This window comes from Pezoporus wallicus, unplaced genomic scaffold (assembly GCF_028554395.1).
Source record: "Pezoporus wallicus isolate ANWC-B61680 ecotype Strahan unplaced genomic scaffold, APGP_CSIRO_Pwel_v1 contig_7274, whole genome shotgun sequence".
Classification (NCBI taxonomy): domain Eukaryota; kingdom Metazoa; phylum Chordata; class Aves; order Psittaciformes; family Psittacidae; genus Pezoporus; species Pezoporus wallicus.
This window is the reverse complement of record NW_026637137.1, coordinates 1903776-1918595: the sequence shown is the minus strand read 5'-3', so window position 1 is coordinate 1918595 and position 14820 is coordinate 1903776. Positions and strand designations below refer to the sequence as shown.

Sequence of the window (14820 nt, the reverse complement as noted above, 5' to 3'; positions counted from 1 at the left end):
TATGAGTGTATTTCTGAAAAGCCAGCAGCATTGGACACAAGTCCAATTTAGGGCCTGAAGGGGAGCTCTTCTTAGGGCAAACGTTTTTGTGCTTGTTTTGGAAAAAGTTTGGTAATAAATTTTACAGGCTGTTGCATAATAAGAAATGCACCCATGTTATAAGAGGAAATAATTTTATGAGCTATCATTAACATTTTAATTTGAATTACATTCAAATACTTAACCCCAGTGAATGGCAACAAGCAGATTTTGTCTAGTGAATATAAAGATTAGAGCTAAGAAATAGTCTGTAATACCATGCTGGTACTTGTAAAACTTCTTTGTACTTCATACTTCTGAGTTTAGCACATGCTCATGTTGGAATATTGATTTACAAAGTTGCTATAATACCAGTGATTAATATCAGCAATTCAGTTTATTTTTACAGAAGCATTTTTCTTAAAAAAAAAAACAGATTATAGCTTTTACTTTAACAGAAATGCAAAGTGCCTGCACTAGATGGTTTCTAAAATGAGAAAAAGATTTTAAAGGCTTCCTGACTCTCCCTCTAAACTTAGTACTAAGTTAATCTCATGATAATGATTTTGTGCGTGTCCAGAACTTAGAACTGAAAAGGCTGTCCTATGTTATTCACTGATAACATTAGAACAAACGTTGGAATTTAGTTCTACAGCTTATTTCTTCCCTGATTTACACTCCATGGCTCCAGTGAAGTTGCATTTAGTTCATAACATGGTTCTAATTTTCATCCTTTGCACATTGTTGTCTTTTTTTCAAAGATTAGGACAAAAAAATAGTGTTAATCATCTGTAAAAGTGTATTCTGAATTTTAGGAGACTCTAATTGACCAGTTCAAGTTTCCTAAATTACTCTTGTAGAAGTAGTTCCTGAATGAACCTTGATATTGTAAGTATGAGAAACTCAGCACAAATAATGGCTTCAAACTGGCAAAATTTCTCATCAGAATCTCTCATGAGACTCTTTGCAGGTTTATATCATGTAAAAAGTGAAACAGTTTAAGTATGATCAGGATGATCAGGGGACTGGAGCACCTCCTGTATGAAGATGATAGGCTGAGAAGGTTTGGGCTGTTCAGCCTGGAGAAGAGAAGGCTGCGTGGAGACCTCATAGCAGCATTCTAGTATCTGAAGGGGGCTTATGGGGATGCTGGGAAGGGACTCTTCATTAGGGACAGTAGTGACAGGACAAGGGGTAACGGGTTAAAACTTAAACAGGGGAAGTTTAGATTGGATATAAGGAGGAAATTCTTTCCTGTTAGGGTGGTGAGGCACTGGAATAGGTTTCCCAGGGAGGTTGTGAATGCTCCATCCCTGGCAGTGTTCATGACCAGGGTGGACGAAGACTTGGGTGAGATGGTTTAGTGTGAGGTGTCCCTGCCCATGGCAGGCGGGTTGGAACTGGATGATCTTAAGCTCCTTTCCAACCCTAACTATTCCATGATTCTATGATTATATATTCAGTACATGAAGGAAAATACCACTCTAAGAATTGAAAGCCAAAGTTTAGAGCTTATTGTAAAGTGGTTATTATGCTAATTCTAATTTATGATTGCTAATGCTGTCTTTTCAAGATTGTTTATAAAACTGTAGTATATTCAGCCTCGGATCTGTGGAATACACTGAACACCTGGCTGAGCAGAAATACACAGATTACAAATTAAGATGGTAATGTTTCAGGGAATTGTTCTCTCCTACTAGAAAATAGTTGTTTTCTGTTATCTGAATAAATATAGTGTGTTATTTTAAAAAATTTAAACAAGATAGGAAGGCATTTAAACAATTTTTAGTATCCTGCTGGGATGTGGTCAAATTACCCTTCTCTTTGTAAGTAACAGCAAAGGAAATACTGCCTCCTGACTAAATGAAGTTTTATTTCCTTTATAGCTGCTAGCAGTCTGTCAGGCTGTCTACCTTCTCAAAATTTTCAACTCCATAACAGTGGCTCAGAGACTAAACTCACAGTATATAGCAAGGCAGATTGGACAGTGCCTTTCACCTCCAGTCACATCTTAATGCCTCTTATCCAGTGCAGTCATGCAAAGAAATCTAACTAGGATCCGTTGAGAACAGCAATGCTATAGATTGCCATCTAAGACAGTGTTAGTAAAGGAATGAGCCCCTCTACTGATAGGATCATAGCATCTTGGGATGGTCAGTTTGGAAGGGACCTCAGGAAGTTGCTAGTTAAACTTCCTGCTTGAAGCAAAGTCAGCTGTTATGTCAGACCAGCTTATGGAAGGTAAAATCAAGCTTTGGAGTTTCTTACTATTTGCTGTGTAGGATTTATAAACCTTGTCCTTTGATCATCCCATCTCACATATATCTTGCTTGGTTTTGGTCCATGTAGATTCAGTACTGTACTTTGATGTGCCAAGCAGAGTTTATTATTAAACAATATTAACACAAATTCTTTTTTTTTTTTAATGGAAGTGAACATTTTCCTCAGCCTCGAGTATTGATTATTCTTTACCACTCCTATTTAAATATCTGCATTTCAGTTAATGATAGATGACTTCCACAAAATTTACTCAGGCTTTTTGAAAGTTTGACTAACCTCTACATGAGAGATTAGCAGATTTATACCACAACTTTTATATGCTTACCGTTGAGTAGCTGTAGACATATAGTCTACGATCTCAACATAACTATTATAATTTCCCTGCCATATTTTTGTCAGGCATATATTAAGTGTGTTACATGACAATTTATTTATTTTTTTCTTTTTAATGTTTTCTATGTCTTTGTGCTGTTGCTAGGGCTGATATAAAGACATGCCAACACAAAGCTTTATTTGAAGAACTGACATATAAACCAAATTTTATCCCTTTTTGTGAACTTTTGGTAAACCACAGAGATTGTCAGAGCATTGATGAAGACTAACACTTGAAAACCAGAAAGTTTATGGGTTTTGCAACCCTTAAAAGAAGAAAAGGTATTTCAGTTTGGAACAGAAGGACAGGAGCTGTGTTGGCATAACTCAGTGTATGCCAACTCCAAGTACATGGCTCTTTACTGCATCTGAGATGACTGAAGACCCTAAATGTACTGGAGAATTTGAAAAGTGTATGGGTAGTTTATAATTTCAGCAAGTAATATTTGAAATTGTATGCAATTTTACTTTTCTATTCTAGCTAGAGTTTATGGTTAGGTGACAAGTACTGAAGAAAATATTTAAATGTCTAAAAAAGGCACCTGGATCTGGATTGCATTGAGAAGCCTCTAAAGGCAGTGGGATCACTTTTGCTGCTAATGACCAGAATAGGAATACATTTTTGATGTCCATTCTGTTTCGACAAAGCTTTTACTTTACTGTTTCATTTGTGAAGTATGAGGAGTATGTCAAGTAGCCATAGAATCATAGAATCATGGAATTATAGAAACATAGAATTAACTATGTTGAAAAAGACCTTTAGATCATCAAGTCCCGCCTTTACCCCAGGACTGCCAAGTCCGCCACTAAACCATGTCACTAAGGGCATCTACACATGAAAAAAGTGTTTACTACAGACAAGTGAAATATAAATAGGAAGAAAAAGCTACAGTGAGGACCATGTGTTTATATTAAAAAAAAAAAAGCTTGAGTTATATTTCAAGGTAAGGCACAGATTAAGGGAACATATTAAAGAGGTTTACTTCTCCTCATCAAGAATGATGGTCTGCTATTCATTGTTTTTGAATATTATGGTCCTCACACAGGCAAACAAGAATGTGCAGTAGTTGCCAAATATTTGGCATCATTCTGCTTAATTAAATTCCATTTGAACAGAATGGAACACTAGGTTTGTTTCCAGTGTCTTTCTGAGTGTAGTACTTGAAAAACTACCTACCCAACTTTTCTAGGCAGTAAATACTGTGCTTTCAAGGGTTTGTAACTGGCTAGGTAGACTTCCTTTTATCAGAAATCTTGCTTTTCAGAAAGTTTTGGCTCTCCATCTGGTTGTTTTAGATAAAGAGGCAATCATAACATGTAACGTAACATATATAATAATTAGGATTCTTCAGAAAAAAAACTCTTAAGGAGATATTTCTGTCTTTTATTTCATGGCATGATTGGAAATGAAGAAACATGATGAATTTTGTATTTCTAGATAGAAAAATAAAAACATTAAAAAGCAAAGAGAAAAAGCATTTACAAATCCCTTCTGCATCTGTTGACATCAATGGCAATTTGGCCATTTACTACAAATGGAAGTAAAATTACACTCAAAGATGGCAATTCTAAGGACCATCTGTGAAAGGATTCTGGATTGTTCTATCTAGTATGGAAATTTTAATGGTAATAGTTTCGTTTGTTTGGTTTTAGTTGATAGTTCTCTTATAATTACTTTTATACAGAACTCTGTTAAAACAGTGTTAATGGGAAAGTGGAAACAAACACAATTAACAAAAATCAAGAAGAAATAAAAGATAACAATTTCACTTGAGGCTTCCGCAATAGTTTTGGTCTTGCTTTTTTTACTAAGGTAAATCACCAGCAACACACAGTATCACTAGCTCTACAAGTATGGGAGAGGGCAGTTTATGATTTAGTATCTGTGGCTAATGAGGCAAAATTATAGCTACTGCAAGTTGTAGTTAATCAAATTTTCTTTGATTTATATCTTAAAGTTGTTCTAATATAACTTTTGCATGTTTTTTGTGTAGTTAGCAGTAACAGAATGTGTGCTATAAAATGAAAGTATGCCTGTTACAGAATGAAAACTGGTATTTTGGTTTTATTATACTTTAAAATCATGGAAGCAGCAGTGTGAACAAAAATGCATTGGCTCTTCTGACTGCTGTTGAGACAGAGCAGAGGTGAGAATATAGTCCAAGTATACTAGGACTTCTTCTGAACCATGAGTTCTTGATAGCAGGTTTAGGTATGAAAATGTACTTTTTTACGGATAACACCATTGAAGAGGTAAGTACGTTGTATTAAAATTACTCTATGCACTAATATCTAAGGAGATTCTTATCTTCCTATCAGAATGAATATAGTGTTTGTATGCTGTGTGTCCAAAAATGCAAATTATTCTTGAGTCTGTGGATGTGAAAAATGTAGGACTATTGCTGCGCAGTTCCACAGATGACTGACTGTTCTTTCTGCCAAAGAAAGATAGAGTTCAGCAGCTCAGCTGCTGCTCTTGGAATTCAGGATACATTTCCTTATGTGTTTTTGGCATTTGGAGTTTAGAGTCTAACCCTAGAATAATTCACTGAATATCCTTTTTTTTCTCTTATTGCACAATAAAAATGAAATGACCAAAAACGTGTTTGTTTGACACAATATTGCTGACTAGATAATCTATATCAAAGCAAAATTCAGTAGAACATTTTACCTGAATTATCCATGCTGGGTGAAATTTCTGTTCAGACAAATATTTCTAAGTTTACAGATCTTTATATTTGCAATTACTTCATTTTTTCTTCTCTCACCTCATAAGGACATCTCTATATATACTGCTATAACAGTAATGAATCATTTAATTTCTCTCAAGTGCTGTAGAGTTTTGTATTTGGTTTTACCAGCAAGTAACTGGCCAAGCAAATTAAAATGAAATAAGTACTGAAATTACTATATTCTGAAAGAGTAATGAAACAGGTGCTGTACAGTCTTAGCTGCCTTTTTTGAAAGTAACACAGTGTGTCTTGTGTAAAAAGAACTATGTATTCAAAAAGATGTAATTCACTGAATATATCTATGATAAAATTGTGGTGTTCTGCTTAAAGGATAACCTAAGTAACTCTGTTTTGTTATAAACTGGTATTAAATGGGAGTTGAGTAGATAATGTCCCTCAAGCTATAGTGGTAATGAAGGACCACTCAACTGTAATTTTATTTTGCATACCAAAAGGCTTTTTTTATTTCTTTAGAATTTAATAAAAGAAAACATTATACTTTATAAATTCATGCTATTGTTTTTGAAACATACATTTGCAGTGGAGAGGGAGGAAGAATTTTTAAGGCACTCTCTAATTTCTGTATGGGACACATAAAAATGTGCAGTTTATGCAGTTTATATTTGGAGAGATATAAATTTGATGGATGGACCACTCAGTGGATAAAGAACTGGCTGGATGGCTGCACACAGAGTTGTGGTCAACAGCTCAATGTCCAACTGGACACCAGTAACGAGTGGTGTCCATCAGGGATCGGTGTTGGGACCGGTGTTGTTTAACATCTTCATCGCTGACATGGACAGTGGGATTGAGTGCGCCCTCAGCAAGTTTGCTGATGATACCAAGCTGTGTGGTTCGGTTGATACCCTGGAGGGAAGGAATGCCATCCAGAGGGACCTTGACACTGGTGGGCTGATGCCATCCTCGTGAAGTTCAACCAAGCCAAGTGCAAGGTCCTACACATGGGTCAGAGCAATCCCAGGCACAGCTACAGGTTGGGCAAAGAAGAGATTCAGAGCAGCCCTGCGGAGAAGGACTTGGGGGGCTATTGGTCGATGAATAAATGAACATGAGCTGGCTTCAGTGTATGCTCACAGCTCAGAAACCAGCCATATCCTGAGCTGCATCAAAAGGAGTGTGACCAGCAGGTCAAAGGAGGTGATCCTGCCCCTCTACGCTGCTCTCATGAGATCTCACCTGGAGTATTGTGTGCAGTTCTGGTGTCCTCAGCATAAAAAGGACATGGAATTGTTGGAACAAGTCCAGAGGAGGGCCATGAGGATGATCAGAAGGCTGGAGCACCTCCCGTATGAAGACAGGCTGAGAAAGTTGGGGCTGTTCATCTGAAAAAGAGAAGGCTGCTTGGAGACCTCCTAGCAGCCTTCCAGTATCTGAAGGGGGCCTACAAGGTTGATGGGGAGGGACTCTTCATTAGGGACTGTAGTGACAGGACAGACTTAAACAGGGGAAGTTCAGGTTAGATCTAAGAAAGAATTTCTTTCCTCTTAGGGTGGTGAGGCACTGGAATGGGTTGCCCATGGAAGTTGTGAATGCTCCGTCCTTGGCGGTGTTCAAGGCCAGGCTGGACAGAGCCTTGGGTGCCGTGGTTTAGTGTGAGGTGTCCCTGCCCATGGCAGGGAGGTTGGAACTAGATGATCTTAAGGTCCTTTCCAACCCTATTTTATGATTCCACGATTGTATGTTGTGTAGTGGATTTGGAACTCTTGTTACACAGGGGAGAGGTTTTTATGGAAAGCTCAGCCCCCATATGAGCCTTGCCTGGAGCAGGCTCTCCTGCCTTTCTGCTTTTTCTTGAGTCTTTATACATGGAGCCAGCTGGTGTGGGGAGCTCAGCAGGTGATGATGCATTTGATGGAAACACTGTGAATTAGCTCAGTGTTAAGTGTCATCTACAAAAAATTGCTAAAACTTGACATAATCTCTAGGGAAAGCTGTTTTCCAGAATGGAGAGGAAGTTCAGGGTCTTGAGAGAACTTTCAAACAAGAATGAGCTTGGGGTTGAAGAAACTAATGTCACTAGTCCTTTGATTTACAGCTACCATGACACTTGCTGAGATCTTTGAGCAAATTCTCTGTTTACGCATAAAAATTATTCCTGCCAAGATGAACAATTTTATTAGGACTTTAGGTACAGAATAAATCACATAAATAGGATATAAATAGTGACACATATATATCTACTTTTTCAGCGGAGATGTGCCACTATTGTAAAGCAGGATTAGGAGACTTTATGTTTATTCTTATTCAGGGAACAAGTTAAAGATTTGCGCATATAAAGTGCCTCCCAAGTGAGGGATATCTTTCTCATGCTGTCAAATGAGGATGTCTTTTTGCTTTAGCACCATGATGACAAAGCTAACCAACTCAATTATCAGCTATCATTTCTCTGACCTCTCAAGACCCCACTGGAAAGGCCCTAGTAATGTCTGACCGTCACACTACTTTTCTAAATACTATCCAGAATGATGGTAGTTCTATGGTGATTTTAAAATTGACTCAGTGCACAACTTTGCTCTTTGTTATGTGTTCTATTACCTGATGTTTACTCTGGTTTATTATTCTGTAATTTATTCAACAAGTAATTTCTGAAATTGTCTGATCCCTAGACATAGAATTGTTTAAAAAAAAGTCCTTTTTATTTTTTTTTTTCTCATACTGGTAGCTGGATGTCTGGGGACTTTTTGGTACAGCTAAGATTAAGATTTTTACCTTTCTTATACCAAATGTTTTAGAGACTAAACTATTTCCTGGCAGAGTTGTTATTAGCATGACAAGAACCCTGTAGTTAAAAGACTCTTGGGGTAATACTAATAATCAGTAGATACTTAAAAAAATATTCCCTATAGCATTTAATTAATCTTTGCAGTGTTTACCTCTAAATACAGATGCTTATGCAGAAAAGGAAACTGCTAAATGGTTTCTTTTGTGCCAGTGTTCTCAAAAAGCATTTCAGAGTTTGACTGGGAGTTGAGAGCAGAAAAAGCAAAAATTCTTTTCTGCTCTAATTCAGAGGTCAGTAGAGTTAAGCTACCATTAAATTTGGGGCAGATATTTTAATGAATTCCAGAAATACAGATGAATAGACATAATGGGAATACAGATATCTTATTTCCTTTGAATTAGAGCATTGCTGCTTGTGGCCAAGCAGTTAAAGCAAATAGGCAAGCTGAAATAGATAAAATCTTTTGTGAAGAAGAAATATTTCTAAACAAAGAATAATTGTTTCAAAGATATGCTGTATAAATTTGTGTTTATGTAATTCAACTTTCCCTTCATTTTAATGACTTTGCATTTGTTTGTGCTGTGCAGAAAACCATTAAGGTTTGGGAATGCTGTGGGTAAGAGCATATCTGTAGTTTACTCTTCCAAGCAGTTTGCAAATTAAAGCTATGAAAGCATACTAGAAGTGAATGAGCATAATAAATATAATCCTATTTGTCAAATGATATTTTCTTTGGCTCATATGACTACAACATGTCTTTAAATACTGAGAGAAGAAAATGCGCACATATGATTATAGAATCCCAGGTTGGAAGGGACTTCCAGGATCATCTGGTCCAACCTTTCTTGGCAAAGCATGTCCTAGACCAGATGGCCCAGCATCCTGTCCAGCTGAATGGTTGACTATCTTTTTTTTTTTCTTTGCTATTATTTTTATTATGGTTGATTATTATACAGTATCATCTTACATTTATAAAGAACAGGGAGATCCTTTTGGCTGAGTGTAATTGGATCGAGCAAAGTTGTTAAAGTTGTTTGTATTTCATCCGCATAAAAATGCTGTTTCGCGCCTGGTGGCATACTCAGCTATTCCAAACAGAACACAAAGTAGAATAATCTTATTGACATCCATTGGATATTTCTCTGGTGCAGAGGAGTATAGCTCCATGTGCTGTGCTAATAAAACTTTATCAGTTCAGGTTAGCTGAGATTTATTGTGGAAACATTGATGACATCATTTGTAGATTTTGTGTATAACACTGAAGGTCATGCTGTTTGCTTATATGAAGTTTTTGGCACCAAGAATATTAAGGAAAATTCTGTATGAATGTCATTTCACAATAACAACATTTAACAGTTTGTGGACTGGTAAGTCAAATAAGTAAAAGACACTAATTATTTTTTTACAGTTACATTACAGTTGTAATGAGAAGTATTGATTTTTCTCGTAATACTAATGTGTCTAATGACCTTTCTAATGACATCTGTCACTACTATTTCTTTTCTAATTCTACTGGCATTTTCCCTTCTGTAAAGAAAAGGATTTTAATTGCTTGTGTTTTGTAAGGATGAAAATTAATATTCTTTTTTAGAGTAGTGTAAGGGCTTGAAGACTTCTGTTAAAAAGAAATAAAAATTTTAGAAGCTGTGCATTTTTTGATCTTCAGAAAGCTTTAGAATCTCTTTGTGGTTTTTTGGTCTTCAGAAAATAGTTCCTTGAGTTCTATGTGTGAGAAATTAGTTTTCCATTGTCATAGGGTTTGTGGACTTTAAAGTGGAAGAGTTTGCTAAGGTAGTTTATGATAATGTTTCTCAAGAGTTTTGTTTTTCTTCAGCTTTTAATGGTACTATCTGAAAGAAGGCTATGTGAATTAAGGAAAAGGTTGATGTACCATAACTCACTAAAAGCGGGTTTAATTGTTTCTCTATGGTGACTTTTCTTTCAGAAGTGAGATAGAGCTTGTTTTGAAAAGCTCTGTTTTCTACTGCATATCTTCTTCTATTGCTTTAGGAGCTCTAAAATGTGGCTATTAAACCTCAACCATTTAAAGTTAGAGTGGTTGTTGCCAAACAGCAAAGCTTTTGGTTTGCTTGTAGAATCTATTAATACAATAAAGATTAGGGGTAAGATTCAATGAAAATGGCTTCAACACTGCTAACTGGTTTGCTTTTACTTGCAAAAGTGGTTTTGTCTTCTACTGTCCGATGGACAAATGATCACAAATGATTTGCAGGATGTATTTTCGTAAGCTGCTCACTCTTGATCAATTAACAAAGATTATAGGTTATATTTTTTATCTGTGTCAGAGACAGCACTGTTGCCTGCTTGATCTGGTCTCATTCTGGTGCAAGAGAGGAATACTCACCCACTTCTGGGTACTCCAAACGGGCATGCTGTGATGTCATGCTCAGATGTACCACCCTGAAAGGCGGTACTTTGGGGTTGCCATAACAACATCAGCCAGTCATTGTCTGACACTACAACATTATTGCAGGAGCTTTGAGGTAGTATTAACCAAAATAAGATCACCATACATTTTGACTGCTTTGCTGGTGAAGAGTGTCTATGCTGTGTACTCAGATGATGCATATTTGATCTGAACATGTATGACTGGAATGACCACATTTTTCTGAAACTCTTTGGAATAACTGCATAATATTTTAAAGTACTGCATTAAAGTATATGTGGTAAAACCTGTTATAAAGTTACTAATAGTTGCTTAATTTTTACATTACAAATAAGTAAGGATAACGATTCAGAAAAGCTGAGCATGTGCCATGGTATACAGAAAAAAGTTTCATCTGAGTAGTCCTTTGCATATAACATGAAGAGCTGAGAATCAGGTTTTCTCTCTTCTTATTGTACAGTACATTCTGCAAAAATCTAACGCAGTAGCTTGAGTTTCTTGTTTTAACAACTAAAATGCACATGCAATGTGTGTGAGAACAGGATATTTAATTAATTGAACAAGACGTTATGGTTCACATAGTAAAATAAGCCAGCTTGCTCAAAACGGATTTCATAGACAATCTGAATTAGGGGAAGCAAGCTTGCCAATAGCAGGAGCTAATGCTTCAATACCTTTCATTTTGTACTCTGAAAAGGGAACCTCTTCTTAAGCTCATTCATTTTCCAGAGGGAATAATGAATGCTGTGGTGTATTGTCAGAGCTACTTTATTGTCACCATTTACAAAGGTCACCTGAATTAATTGACTTCTTACCATACATATTGTTAAACTACCCATTGCCTGACATTTATGGAAAGGTGGCAGGCTTACAGCCATTGGCTATCTGTTGATGGTTGTTTCACAGTGTTTGTTTCCCAAAACACACTAATTCTAAAATTACAAGCAAATAATTGCTTTGCTGCAAAGGAACAGATCTCTAAGGGGTACAGGAGTGAGGGGGAGGAAGAAGAGTAGGGGAAATAATCTAAATACGGAGCTGTTTTTAGTATAGAAATAGTACTCTAAAAAGGAAACAAAAGCATGCAGGAAGATGCAGGTTGTATGTTTTCACTTTGAAGCATGCATTAGATGGCTAACATGTCTTTTCATGGTGTAAAGTAAAATTTCTCTCTCTGGCATTCTCTGATGCATGAATCACAGATCCATGCTGATGGACTTTACTGAATGTGTTTTCATCTGAAGGGATACTGAGGTACTCTCATACTGCATGAAGGAAATGACATACACATGCATAAACACAAACACATTAGGCAAGAGTAGTGCTAGTATGGAATTTTTGGTTGCATAGATTGGTTAAATCGAAAATTACTGTCTTTTTTCTAGCACCCTACATTTACTGTCCCCTCCATCCCCCTATGTTGGTTTCATCTCTTTCTGAACAGCAGTGCTGGGCAAAAACTCCAACTAGACACATGAAAACAAAGACATGGAAAGCAAAGACAAACAGTTCTGAGCCTTCCTATACTAAAACAGGCAAAGCTTTTATAGTGATGGATTTGAACAGTCTCCTTAGATTAAAATATACTTTAGAGGCACCCTGCTGTGATCCTGTTAATTACCAGAGAAGATTAGAACTCTTCTGCTTAATGCGATCCTTTTTACCAAACGCGTCAGTTCGAGCTGCGTCGGTAATCAGACATTCACACTGTCCCTTCTGACTGGAAAAGGGATGTTTTTAAGCAAAGTCATTTGCCACAATCCTTAAGATGTAGCCTGGCAGAAATTCAATAACTGTTTCTGATATGCTCATTCAGCCTTGCTGCTGAGTGGTCTTTAGGTCCTGACATAAACAGCATTCCCCTTAATCCTAGCACTGGAGAGAAGAAAGGAGGCTGTCCTGTATCTTGTTTTATTGGTTTCAAAACACAGAGCAACTGTGTAATTTAATTTTGCATCTGAAACATCAGGTGAAACGTTCTCTGTTTATAATTCTTTTATTCTTTGATGTTCTTTCAAGCTAAAAAATGCACAAATCTGGCACTCTTGCAAGAATATTCAGATTATCTCTAATTTGCATTTCCATTTAGAAAGTTAAATGTGAAAATAATAAAATAACTACAAAAAGAATAAAAGGGAAAGAGTTTACATGTTAAGATAAAAGACAGGATAAAATTGAAAATAAAGAACTTACCCTGTAATTGGAGTAGTTTCAGAGCTGGAGGAGTTCTTGCATATCAGTAATTTTGATTCCTTAGTTCAGGTAGCCACATACTTGTATTAAAGGCAGAGTCTGAATAAATATGCATACATGTGTGTGTGAGAGAGTCAGCGTGCATGCGTGTGTCTAACAGTATATAATACAAAGATGTATCTATTGATATCCTACACCATGAGAGACTCTCTGTGCTGCCAGCTGAGATCCCTTATGTTTGCCAGAGAGCTGTTGCTGCCTGGCTGGGCTGAGGCTTGCGATCCAGAGGAGAGAGAGAGGGGGGAGAGAAAGAGAGATGCTCGCTAGCTGTTCCTATTTCTCCTTGTTTCCATGGTGGTTAGCGGTGCATCGTTCACCCAGTCGATTGTCACACTGACATGGTGCTGCCTTCTCAGCGGTCATTAATAACTGAGCCCCTTCCACTCCCCAGAGAGGAGCCAATGCTTTGGCGTGCCCAGATGCCACGTAGTACACGCGGCTGCGCCAGCCTGGTTGGCCGTGGGAAGCTGTCTGTTACGTGACACTGCTGCTTTGGGTACGGATACACGAAACAAGCCTTTGCATGCTCCCAGATATCTCTTCCGATTTGTGGAAGTTACAGGGCATGCATTGTGTTTGTACAGAACAGTTCGGGAGGTTTTACCCCCCCCTTTTTTAAGGCTGCATAAGGATGTTATCTGTGCTCGCAACAACTTGTTAGAGATCACTGAAGTTCTGCAAAGGCTGCTGTAGTTCAGAGGATACTGAATGTTGAAACCATTCAGGAAAAATGTCTTGTGCTTCCTGCCCCCTGTTTTGGTGCATTTTTTTTCTCTTTTATTCTTAAGAAAGTTATTTTTCATACTACTCCTTTTCCAGATTTTATCAAATATTATTATTTTTTTTTATGTTTATCGGTAGAAAGTAAGAGTGATATTATATCTCCCAGACAAATAAAAATTTAGAATAAATTGAGGAAGGAACTTGGTCAAATAAAATCAGTTTATTTCAGTTTCTGTGTACTTGACTGCTTTATGGCCATCTAATCATATAAACAATAAGCTGCACAGATTTCCTTCTCCATTTCTTTCTTTTTTCTCCCTTTGTGCCATACTCTTTGCTGAAGAATAACCCCCCCGCATTTATCCTCTATCTGTGAACAAAAGGCATACAAAATAGGAAGGTTTTAGAAACTGTAAAATAATCTATGATTTTTTTTTTTTTCTCAGTTCAAGGGAACTATACACTGAAATGCATCATCCCTTCTTCCAGATATGCAAAACAATAAATGAAATGGATGCACTTAGGAAAGGGTTTTTTTTAATCATATGTAATGTTTTATATAAAGGAATTTTCTTTGTAATATAAGATGAAGAATAGTGAAATACAAAGTATTGGTTCTCAACAGGTCAAAAGGAAGAAAATGTTAGATATCTTGCATGAATTCAGTACTCCAGCCCTGACTGAGGCAGGCCACCCTCTAGTGGATTAAAGTGAGATGTGGTTCTCACTTCACACTCATCTGCTTTGTTTGAAGAAAGGCTCACAGTCCTGGCTAATAACAGCATAAAAAAATTTCTGAAGATTAGCAAACAATGTAAATTAATGTAGTTTTTGCAACAGCAATAGCACCAGAATTCTATTATAAAATCGTTGTGATTTTATGCATACTGTATATAATTTCAATTCACTTTGAGACTGAGATTGTGGACTGCATTATTTTTGTTTTTTTCGTCTGTAAGAAAATGATTTTACACTTCATAAAATCACTTATTATGAAAAGCGAATTAAAGTAATGCAATTTGGATAAATTTCAGTTTGTTATAACTGCTTAGGGCAAGTCCTGCCTGACTCATTGATACTTATATTGTTGTGGCTGTAAAAAAGCATTTTTTTTTCTTTCTGCCTTAAATATATGAATGCTACATTTAAACTAAGTGCAGGGAACAATATTTAAATGTTTTAAAGTTGTCTGCTGTTCAGTTTTCATACAACTGAGTAGAACTACCTCAACCTGGTTGATTCTATGATTCTATATATAAAATAATGGCATTTAAGTGATGGATTGCAAATAC

General features: G+C 36.7%; 2 protein-coding genes across 7 annotated transcripts in view; one reads left to right on the top strand and one right to left on the bottom strand.

The window, feature by feature from the left end:
- LRRN3 (leucine rich repeat neuronal 3) overlaps positions 1-13331 on the bottom strand; it is a 33754-nt gene extending 20423 nt beyond the window's left edge. For both annotated transcript variants that reach the window (XM_057403696.1, XM_057403698.1), the window contains exon 1: positions 12746-13331. The gene's annotated coding sequence lies outside the window, so the exon portion shown is untranslated. The remainder of the gene's footprint in view (positions 1-12745) is intronic.
- IMMP2L (inner mitochondrial membrane peptidase subunit 2) overlaps positions 1-14820 on the top strand; it is a 449643-nt gene that overhangs the window by 208176 nt on the left and 226647 nt on the right. The window lies entirely within an intron of this gene.